The following is a 12387-nucleotide window of genomic DNA, read 5'->3' on the forward strand; positions in this document are numbered from 1 at the left end:
TCTTTGTCTCAGTTTTTTAGTTGTAAGAAACTTTATTATAGCTCCAGACTATAAGACCATGTTGTTTAAAATTCTTTAAAGACAAAGATTGAATCTGATGATCATGAGATCCTTTACACTATACTAGGAAAAATAAGTGGTTTGTTTTCAAGCCTTTTTCATTTCTTTAGTTGGGTACCATGAATGTGCAGCTGAGAGGAATTTTTTCTCTTTGTAATGCAGGCTGAGGCACATCTTTTCCCTTCAAATAGCCGTTGGTACCAAGCTGTCAAGGCACTACCTGCAATCAGACAGGGCAAAAATAAAAGGTTAGAACTTCATCTCACATATCAAATCTTTGATTAACTTCCAGCAGGACCTTCTGTCTTTCCTCTACATTTTTGCCTTGCATTCATATATGTCTTTCACAACTCCAATTGTAAACTTACCAGAACATCATCTAGCCTGCAATAACTTCCAGGAGCTACACAGCTAAAATTGCAAAGGAGCTTTTCATTTCTCCGCCAAGTCCACATATGTAGGCATAGCATACATAGGCTTACCCAGTGATGTTTATGAAATTAAAAAAAAATCAATTAAAAAATATTGAAACTTCTTGGAAAAGTCAAAATTGAAGTTTAAAATAGTGATGAAGAATGGTATGGTAATGGTAACAAACTGTAAATGTACATTGGGGATACAAAATGCTTGCACTGCACCTATAAATCTAGGGAGAGCAAGTGACCTACTGAGTGCAAATTTGTGCCTAATCTATCCTACTCGTGCTGCTTGTAGGGTTTGAACTTGCAATCCACAGTGCTGAAAAGGATCATTGCTACTGCTCAAGCTAAAAGACTAGTTTTGATGCTAGATCTTTCCTAGTTTGTAGAGAAGCCACTGAGGCACACCTGCTCCTTCCTAGATACTCTTTAAACAGTGGCAATTCAGAATATCCTTGTCACTGGTGAGACAAGCCCTGCCTCGGCTCAAGCCCTGCTCCTTTCCTGATCCTATGTTGCAGCAGAAAACAGGTGGTGTTTAAACCTTGTTGAGTTTTCGTTTCCGTCTGTACATTTTGCTTGACAAAAACACAGAACAATTTTCTCATTGACGTATTGAAATGTACTTAATTACTTTGTGATTAAACTAAGCTCACAGTCACAAGGCTCTGACATGTTAAGACCTAGTATTGAAGTCTGGGTTAATTTTTACTGTTTTCTTTTATGAAAAATGTTGAAGCCAGATTTTCATTGTGATCATACTTGTTTGAATCAGGAGTCTGAGTCATGAGTTCGTCTGACATCTTTGTCATGGCAAAATCTGCAGTCCATCTGGAGATATAAGGGCTCAGGGAGATTGAACACTTAAGGGGATGTAATTGGAAATATTAGGGAAGTTTGGAAAAGGAGATGAGAGATCATGGTTTTTCTGATACATGACTCCCTGCTCATGTTCATTACCTTTGTAGATTTTTTTGCTTGTTTTTTTAAACCTAATAGAAACTCCTTTTGAATCTAATCTGTGGATGAGGCAGAAAAAACCTTCACTGTGAAGGTGAAGCACTGGCTGAAGTAGATGTTGACTGACTTAGAAGCTGAGCTTGCGAATATAAGGTTGTGTTAACTGCTGAGGGAATCAAATTCAAGATGGTTGTGGCTCTCTAGAATTCAAATTCAAGCTGGATGTCACTCTCTAGACTCTTTAATTTGAGAGACTGACCTGGAAATCTTAAATCTGGCTCCTTCCTCCCTGCTGCAGGCTATAAAGCTGCAATAAGGTGACACAACCTCCTTTCTCACAGCGTTCCCTATATTCAAACACAGCATAGAAAATTATTTTTGGCAAAATAATTAACAATGCATTGTAGAGAATGTGTCTGGATGCAAGGGTTTGGCAGCTGAGTTATGGCTATTTACACTTTCTTAATAATTTACCTGCCACAATCTGCATCCCTTATAAGAATTAAACACCTTCAGTGTGTCCCTAGTATATTTTTTGACCAACTAAGACAATAATAACATGCTGAGATTTTTTTGTCAGACGAGGACAGCTGGTCAGTCTGTGGTGATCAGCAGTCTCACATTTTTTACGAGAGGTACCGTCACAGGGCACAGCTCTAGATAAACACAAGAGATAGGAACTCACAGTCCTACACAGGCAAGTCAAGTGAAGAGTGGGAGAGGAACAGGAGATAAATTGGTTCGTTTCAGGCAGACAGGACACGAGTAGCCGGTTGAGACGGGCATGGAGTCACATTTCTTGCCTTGTTGCTTTCTATGCTATTGTGTCTTCAATGATGTGATACTTCCTGCGAGTCTTTCTAAAAATATTCTCATAACCTTTGGGTGATGTGCACTCTGCTAAGGAATTGCCTAATACTGTGATCCCATGAAGGTTTGGAGCTTTAATGTTTTTAATCACTTCTAGCTGGATTAGTTTCCTCAGATTCATATCATACAGAATCAGCTGTTATTGGTTTATTCCTCATTACAGCTATGACGGCTACACATTCTTACCTACATAACAAAATATCAGAAGAGTTTATTTTATTAGCTTTAGCTAATGGTTGTATACTGATCCTGGAGTAAGATGGTATTGCTGCAACATAGAGGGGTTGTGCTGAGCAAGTTCACATGCACCTGTGTTTTCTCAAGAAATCTTGGAAAATTTGGTTGTCTTGCATTGCTCAGATTTGGTCACATCATGATGTGGCTACTTCTGGTTTCTTACTCCAGCCAAATGAGGCTATAGGTGAACTTCTAGTGTGAGTTCATCCCACCCAGCATTCACACCTCAGCTCCTTGTTATAGACTTCCTTTCCAGCCAGGAGAGATAAATAAATGCTTTTGAGGGGTGATCAATCTGGCCTATTTTAATTGTCTGCTTTAATATTAGATGAATTGCACCCTAAAGACAACTGTTTCTTTGAACTGAGTATAAAAGCAGAGTAAATGTAGTTGTTAACATTAAAGCTATCCGCACTTGATCAGATGAGTGCTGCTTTTCAAACCGTATTTAAACTTATTTATGATGGGATTCATCTGACAGATGATGAATGTCTGTGTGTAACCTGGATGTCTAGAAACTCTTAATAGTCAGAGCAAATAAATAGACTTTTTTTTAGGGTGGAATCTATCTCACATAATGGCAAATGTCTGAAATAACTTAGTTGAACTGCTATTGACTACAGGAGGGTGCACAGAATGACTAAAATTTAATTCTGCAGTTGATACATACACTTACAAAGTTACATGAGACTAAATCCATCCCAGGTAAAGACACCTGACTTTTTTATAGTGCGGAGCATCCCAAAACTCCCTCTGAGACCAGAGGGCATTGAGCATGTTGGATAAACATGTTGCTCGTTTTCATGTGTAAAGACTGATTCAGGAGTCTACCTGGGCACCCACACTAGAAAATCCGGGCTTTCAATCATGTTTTTTGATTCTTTCCTTGTGTAATATGCATTTGATATTAATGCTAACATTAAAAAAAAAAAACAAGAAAAAAACTCTGAGAGAATCAAAATCTCCCTTCTCATAAGATTTGTTTCACAGAGTCATACTCATGAAGGAGTATGTTACCAAATAGAAGAAGTATGTTACAACTGCAATATTTATAATTTTCAGGATTTTTCATCCAGGGACATTATCATCATAGTCATAAGAAGAAAAAAGAATAGGGGAAACAGAGTGGGGGGAAGAGTAATCCTTTGGCATTAACCAAGGGTCATCACCAGATTGTTTCTTGCCTTGTAGACATCCAGGTTTGTGCAGGAGAAACTAGGGGTAATTCTACCCTGTAGTATGTGATAGATTATCTCAACATCATCTGACATCATCTACCTGGACTTGTCCAAAACATTTGACACTGTCCTGCATGACATCTGTAAATTGGAGAGACATGGATTTGATGGATGGAGCACTCGGCGGATAAGGAATTGGCTGGATGGTAGCAATCAAAGAGTTGTGGTCAACAGCTCGATGTCCAAGTGGAGACCAGTGACGAGTGGTGTTCCTCAGGGGTCAGTACTGGGGCCGGTGCTGTTTAACATCTTTGTTGGTGACATGGACAGCGGGATCAAGAGCACCCTCAGCAAGTTTGCTCCTGTCACCAAGCTGTGTGGTGTTGTGGACATGTTGGAGGGAAGGGATGCCATCCAGAGGGACCTTGACAGGCTGGAGAGGTGGGCCTGTGAGAACCTCATGAAGTTCAACAAGGCCAAGTGGAAGGTCCCACATGTGGGTTGGGGCAATCCCAAGCCCAAGTACAGGCTGGGCAGAGAATGGATTGAGAGCAGCCCTGAGGAGAAGGACTTGGGAATGCTGGTTGGTGAGAAGCTCAACATGAGCCGGCAATGTGCGCTTGCAGCCCAGAAAGCCACCCCTATCCTGGGCTGCATTCAAAGCAGCATGGCCAGCAGGTCAAGGGAGGTGATTCTACCCCTCTGCTCTGCTCCCATTAGACCCCACCTGGAGTCTTGCAACCAACTCTGGGGTCCCCAGCATAAAAAGGACATGGAGCTGTTGAAGTGGGTCCACAGGAGGGCCACGAAGATGGTCTGAGGGCTAGAGCACCTCTCCTGTGAAGACAGGCTGAGAGAGTTGGGGTTGTTCAGCCTGGAGAAGAGAAGGCTCTGGGAAACCTTCAAGCAGCCTTCCAGTACCTAAAGGGGGCCTACAAGAAAGCTGGAGAGGGGACTTTTTACAAGGGTGTGTAGTGATAGGAGAAGGGGCAATGGATTTAAACTGAAAGAAGGGAGATTTTGATTAGATATATGGAAAAAAATGTTCACCGTGAAGGTGATGAAACACTGGCACAGATTGTCCAGAGAAGTTGTGGATGCCTTATCCTTGGAAGTGTTCAAGACCAGGTTGGACGAGACTTTGAGCAACCTGATCTAGTGGAAGGTGTCCCTGCCCATGACAGGGGAGTTGAAGCTAGATGGTCTTTAATGTCCCTTCCAACCCAAACCATTTTATGATTCTATGATTCTATGATTCTATGGTTCTATGGTTCAATGATTCTATGATTCTGTGAAATTGGAACTGCATCCGATTGTGCGCATAGGGCAAACCTGTCGTACCTTTCTCTCTAGCTGACTATGCCAGCTGTTCTTAGTACCAAGGTAACAGACATGCTGTTTCCAATTATTACCCTGGTGATGAATCTGTTATGATCTGGTTTTGGAGGGTTATAGCAACCCAAGACATTTGGGTCTGCTGTAATGAAAAAATAGTAATTTTTTTTAAACAGATGCAGGCCAAGATTTGAGCACACCTGGGCCAGTTTATGGTTACAGATGAACATTATGTGAAATGGAGTGATTTCAACCTGAAACCAGGCAAAACACATTGGCTTTGACTGGCTTTGCTTTAAGTTATGGAGTTTGTAGGAAACCAAAACTCAGAAGGGGATAAGCCCACACAAGCCAAAGCAAAAGGAGTGATTTGCATGAGTGCCCACAAACTGAACCTGCACAGTTGGGTGGGTTACTCTATGCCTCACCTCCCAGCAGCTCAGGCTTTCAGAGTCTGGCGGTGGCTGGTGGTGCTGCAGATACACTCGGCTCTTTTCCTGGTTGTCCCTAGGAGTTTCCTCCTCCTTCATGTTTCATTGACTAGGATAAAAGAATACAATCTTCTTCTTCAGAGTTGAAATAGCTTTTTGAGTTTCGTTTTCTCTGTCCATGTCTCTGTTTCTCTTCACTTTGCTGCTCTGATCTTCGTGACACTTGAGAGCTGGATTCCGGTCCCACACAGTCACGTAGCCATATGCTGCAGAAACGCTCTCGCACTTTCTCGACATTGCTGGTGCCAGCACAAGACAAAGGCATTTGTGTCTAAACTTTCACACAAGCCTTCCCTAGAGAACTCAGAAATAAAAATGCTGCAGACCGATGCTAATTTAAGAAGTCCTTATGTTCTACAAAATAAGAAATCAAAACTCTGCTAACAATGATGAGGCTCACTCAGCATAGTGCCAAAAAGTCATTGCGGCTCCTAGTATTTCTGGTTTTGACTGCATGTCTATTAATGCATAAATGTGAAAATCTTTTTCATGATTCAAGTTCATAATGAGTTTTGCTTTTGTTCACAGCATCTCTGCAGCAAACATTAGCTGAAATACGTGTTTGTCAGATAATCAGATTCGTTAAAAGGGGTGTTTAATTGTCATTTCCAGCCGCAACAAATTAAGTGAAGACACAATATGGAAAGGAGAAATTTCTTATGTATGCTACATAAAAATCAGGACAGAATTATGATGACTACAGCTAATGGAAGAATTCACCACAAATAATTTATTCAAATGTAACCTTTTTTTCTTGCTGAGGGAATAGCTCTGAGCTAGGTGCAGCACAGAACTTGCTTGGACAAATATAATGATGAACTTTTTTGCCCTCTGGCTTATTCATGAATAACAAAATTTGAGATGTGTTGGTCAAGCCAGTCATATGGTGCTATTCCTCCTCACTTCATTGAAGTATTGCTGCAACCGCTTCCAGTACAAATATCTGGGTGCACACATTGAAGATTCTGTTCCTCTTGATGCTCTTCCATTCAACCTTGAAATGTTCTATCCTGGCCCATTTAGGCCTGTGAAGTTCAATCATAGGAATTTCCGGATGGAAACTGAACCCAGTTAATTAAGAAGTAAAATATAACAAATATTGACTTAATGAAAAAAATCCAAAACTCAGTAACTTACATATATGTAGAAGCTGCCATATCCCATACTTTTACTGAAACAAAGTACGCAATGTCAGCTCAATCACTGATGTCCAAATGTTACTCCTTACTTTAAAAAACAAGGTGAATTCCATTCTTAATTAATTTCGTTGTGATGTGCATAAACTTACATTTCTTGTGGAGCATAATCTTAATACTGTACATACATACCATATGGACTATAATACTGATCTTCTTCACAAGGGAGGATTAACAGTACTGCAGCTACTTAACTGTGAAATTTCAAGTCTTATATCATCAATCATCAGGGTATTACAAGGCATACTACAGACGGGGCTGGTCGCCTATTATTGAGGTTGTCTGACACTTCCCATTACAAGACTCTGTTTTCAGTTGCTCAGAGCTTTGCCAAGTTTTAAACATTTGGATTGAAATTCTTCATGCTGAGTGTCTGCCTCAGGCTGAATAATTCTAGAAAATGTCAGCCAAAATCAGAAAAATGCATAAAAATTCTGACAACCTTTATGTGAACAGCTCTGTTGCCCCCTGTACTTTGCAGGAAAGGCTTGACATCTGGCAAACAGACTGACCTTTTTGTCAAGGATGAAAATGCATTGAAGTTCTATATAAATACTCGCAGAATCCCAAATTTGCTGAAGTCTCTAGCCTTTTGCTAAGCTGCAAGGTGCAAAGCCCAGATGAGACTTTGATTTCACCCACGCTGGATGTGCTTTTGCCTGGGGATGCTGCTGTCATGGAGTCCAAGAATGTTCTTCATCATTGTCATAGAAAACAAAAAGAAAATCTTAACTTCTTCAGTCATTCTCAAACCCACACGTACCTCATATTTGCTCTACTTCATCTGTCGTTGTTCTCTTTCCATCATTTGGCTAAAGAAAAACATTTTTATTATTTGCCTTTTTAATCACTTGAGATGATCCATGTCTCACTTTCAGTTCTCACTTTATTCCTGCATTACTAAATTACTAATCTATAGGTACTGGCATTCTGTTCTGTTCCTTGTAAGCAGTCTATTAGCTCCAAATAGTTAAGGCTGATGATCTAATTTCAGTCTTGACGATGCAATTCAGTTTTCAGTCCTGACAATGAAACTTGGCAGAGCAGAATCTGCTGATAGAACTCTGCATTGGTTAGCATATCACTTCCTAAAATGCTTATAGTATCGTTTATATTAATTGTCCTGAAGGCATTTGAAGTTAATATGAGATGAAAAACAAGATATCATAGTGGTAAACCACTGAAGTGGCCTTCTTACAGATGACAATTTGGGTGGGGAAAAGGATATCACCCTTCTACAGCATCCTTTTGCCGTGTGCAAAATTGTTGCGCTCCAGAGATACCTCTTGATTTTCCAGGTCATGCAATGCAATTTCACATGAAGCACAATATTTAATTCAGCCTTTTCATGTAAATCTCTGAGCTGGACAAATTGCAAGTGAAGGAAGCAAAAGACTCCTAGCAATTTGTTGTGAAAAGGCTGATGATTACAGCTGAGATTCCTCCTGTATGAGAAAACCATCACTTGGCCGACGGCATGGCTGTATCTTGAAACATCAAGCACGGTCTTTATGCAAATCTCAGTGTTCTTCTGCTTGTTCTGCTGCAAAAGCCATTCTCACTGTGACATAGAAGGAAATCCAGTGAGACAAGGTAATAGAGATGGAAGGCTGCTAATGGAAAGATTAGGTCTATGGGCTGCCAGACTTGTCTCTCTTAAGCACATGTTTATGCTTTAAGTTAAATAATACAGCATGCTTATGTACGTGAATATATATATACTACATGTGTATCTGAATGTATGACTGGTAAGATGCTGTTCTGTGCAAGAAAGTTAGAGCAGAGACTGGTTTCACATTTATATATATTATATTACATTTCATTACATTTATATTACAATGTAAAAGATTTCTCCCTTTCCTCAGAAAACTCAATCTTAACATTCATGTACTCATGTACAACAAGCCTGTACATACTCAGGATCTTGGAGAGCAAGTTATTTTGGATGTTACTAGAATTTTCTTACCCTGTAGATGGTTTCTGTGGCTCCTAGCTCTGGATAAAAAAATGTCCTTTTCATTGAAATGAATGCTTCAATGCTGAACTCCAGTTCTGTTGAGGGAATCAGTGAGTCAGGGTTCTCAATACTCCAGAAGTTCTTGTCCTTTTGTTCCATGAAAACATTTTTATGTGTTCCTGTCACTGTACTTAGAAAACAACAGGAAAAAAAAAAGCTAATCCATTGACTAAGCTACTTTATCAAGTCTTATTTTCCTGCCATTTGCAAACCCTGCTATTACTTGCAGCAACCTGTACTTGCTGCAACACACCTACAGTGAGAGACCGGGTCTTTCTATCTGCCCATCTTTGTAGGAGTAAGATTTTATTTACTGGTTTGTGTCTGATAAGACTGGAACAGAAATAGCTTTGTGTTTTTATTTTCTATGACAGTCTTTGTAGAGCTCTTCGCAAATACAGTCTTATAGTCCTTGAACATAATGGCAGGAGAGAAGAAGGAGTTCATCTTGCTTCAACTTCACCCTTATTGTCTTCCCACTTGTTTTTTTTCCACCCTGAAGGGAAGAGAGGGCACTAAATGAAGAGGTCATACCTCCCATTATGAAGCCTTTACCTGATACGTGTCACATCCGATGGGTATTTGTGGAAACAATGCATGTCAGCAGAGTTTCCAAGACCACAGTCCTGAGAGGAAATGACTGAGTTTAGATGTTCTGACTTTATTGTATATTCTTGGATAAGACGAGAAATACTGACATAAGAAGAGAGTAATTGAAGCATTAGGCTAAAATAGTTGTGTCCTCTGATCTAATCCTTCTCAGAGCAATTTATCTTAATCTTTGTCTCTGCAGTTTTCTCTGTGTAACCCTTTCAGATGAGATTTTACAGACCAACTACTATTCACTCTTCGGGTTAAGAAAAATTTTCAGATACATCGTAGAAAAGCAGAAAGCGCTCAGTGCAGATGACAAAGATCAGCAAGGCCAGGGCTGGTTTGTATTGAATTCAACTTTTCCTGTCCTCTCCTTGGGGAGAAAAGAAGTGTCACTTGCACTTTTCTTCTCCCTGTAATAGGACATGGACTGGAAGGAGATGAACCACATGAGACCTGAGCTTATTATTGGTAGCCTTGTCATGAAAATTAGACTAGATTTTTTCAGCTCTTATAGAGGGTTTGTATTTATTTCTGTATGTGTGCATTTTTGTAAATTAGAAAAACAAAGATAGAGAACTCTAAAATCCAGATCTTTCTGTATCTCGGGACAAAAATGGCTGAATCAATGAAAAATTAATACATCTAAGCATGGCTTAAAAAATGATGTTGTGTCCTTTTAGCAAAAATGTTTGTAAGTCTCAGTATGTTGCTTTCACGATGGGGTCCTCTGTCTCACTCACTGCCTATACTGCCTTACCTAGTTCAAAGTAGCTTCAAATTATAAGAAATGTGTTGCTGGAAAATCGTATTTGATCCCCAATGCTATTTTGCTTTTAAGCAGATTTGTTGGGTTTGATTCTGCTTGTTGCTATGTTCAGCAGTTAATGTACATTCTCAGATGAACAGGGAGAGTTCGAGGCAAAAGAGAAATTCCTCCCATGCTTTCTGCAGAATGGAAATAAATAAAAAACTGCTTGCAAAATATGCAGGAAACATCTAACTCAATATCTGTCCTTTGTACTTAGGGATCCCAGTGGATGTTGTTGCCAGCTGGGGGCAAAAATTGTCTATTTTGAAGCTACTACTGATCTTCCTCTAGCAGTGCAATGCTCTTCTCAGTCCAGCACTGCCCATCCTGTCTCCCTTGCAGCAGACCTTAAAATAAAGACTACGTCAGAATTAAGATAGGAACTGACAGGTAAAGGGGCAATTTGCCATTACGCTGGTATTGAATTAATTACAGTCAGCACTGTGCAACAGTGTCAAAGACCATTGGCTAAAAGCCTAATCGGGAAACAATATACAGCTGAGTAATAAAGCAGAGTAATTATTGCTTTGATACTACTGTCATTACTCATGATATTACACTGAGCAGTATTTTGACTTTGGAGGGTTGCTGGCTGACTGAGGCATGTCGGGATCTCATGCGAGCATGATAACCCCCTCAAGGATCTCTCAATCAGAGCACAGCAATGCCCAGGAGTTCCAAAAGACATCCAAGTTGGCCTGCTCGAGGCTCAGCAGTGTTTTTACACTGTTTACCTTCGTATTTGACAAGACAAATAACTGGGATTGTGCTTGGAAGTGATGAAAGAAAGCTCTGCAGGGATTGTGGCTCATTCTAGCTGGAAAAGGTTTTTTTTTTTAGAAAAGTGAGGGATGCAATCAAAGTCAGAGGTTGGGTTTGTTCCACTAAAATTGGATTGAAATCCCTACTCGCTTGAGGAACTTTATTGATGTGAGCAGTCCCATTGAGAGTATGAGTATTTATGTAGCTGAGAGAAGCTAATGAAATGAAGTCAAGTGAAAAAGGGATTGTTCACATGCCCAAGAATTGTATGACAAGGGCCCTAATCCAACAATTGTGGTTTAGGGATTTGCAAAATTACTTACTTTTGCTATTGCATCTATATCAATTTTGCTAACTCTTCACACATTCCAGGCTCTCTCCTGAAATCTACCTTGTGTGCTCTGTATTCCTCCTTCCAGGACAGTCATAGCAACATACTGCCTTAATTCTTCAGGTTGTGCAGCTGTGTACTCACTATTTTAAGAGATAAATGAATAACAGTCTCTCCATTCTCTGGTGTAAATTGACCAAAGCCTCTTCACGTCGATGAAGAAACATGAAGTTGTGCAAACTGAATGCCTGAGGCTAGATATTAGCTGAAAAAATAAAAGGTAGCCATTATACAGGACTTGTAAAAATTATTGTCATCATACAGCATTTTCAGGCAGAAATGGTGATCTAGTTTTAAAAGGAGCTATGGTGGGGATGAAAGGACTTTGCTGGTAATAGTTACTGGGGTATCACAATACAGATCTTGTGATGCCCAAGGTCATCGCACTGTTTGAGCTGATTTTTCTCAAAAGGGATGTTTTCTGCCTTTTCAGCTATTCATTTTTTATCAGGGTTATATTTTTGAAGGTGTCTGTACTCTTGTTGGCTGCTGGACAGCTGTATCACAAGGATTTCCCTCTGGTATAAAACACAGAGCTCTTCTGTATCAGTGTGGAATGCAGTAGCAAATCACTGTACAGTGGCCCATAAGGATACCAGCTACCCTTATAAACTTTTTATAACTTAGGAAAATAAACATGTGGTTTCAGGGCTCCGCATAGCCAGTACTAGCTGAGTTGGAGCTTGCTTTACAAAACTAAGAAAGAAAATATTGGTAGAGCTAATAAATTTCTGAGGGAATCACTGAACGGTATTTTTGAAAGGTCTGAAACATTTGATGGTTTATGGATAACTTTGTATTTTATCTTCTGGAGAATCATCCAAGTTGAGCACTAAAGTGCAGTGTTCTCCATAATGAGTACTGTGATCTGGGAGCTCCTGCAGGACACTGGCCTCACGTCAAGTTATCCATAGAAAGACCTGCTAATTCAGGGATCTGATGTATTCTCTGCAAGGCCAGCAGATATGCCCTCTCTCTCTTAGGGAGAACATAATTGGTCATAGCAACAGCAAGAAAGCAGCCAGCTGTTTGCAGATATCTGGTTCCTCCTTTTATTTTAAATAAC

Source organism: Tauraco erythrolophus, chromosome 2 (assembly GCF_009769465.1).
Source record: "Tauraco erythrolophus isolate bTauEry1 chromosome 2, bTauEry1.pri, whole genome shotgun sequence".
In the NCBI taxonomy this organism is placed as follows: Eukaryota; Metazoa; Chordata; class Aves; order Musophagiformes; family Musophagidae; genus Tauraco; species Tauraco erythrolophus.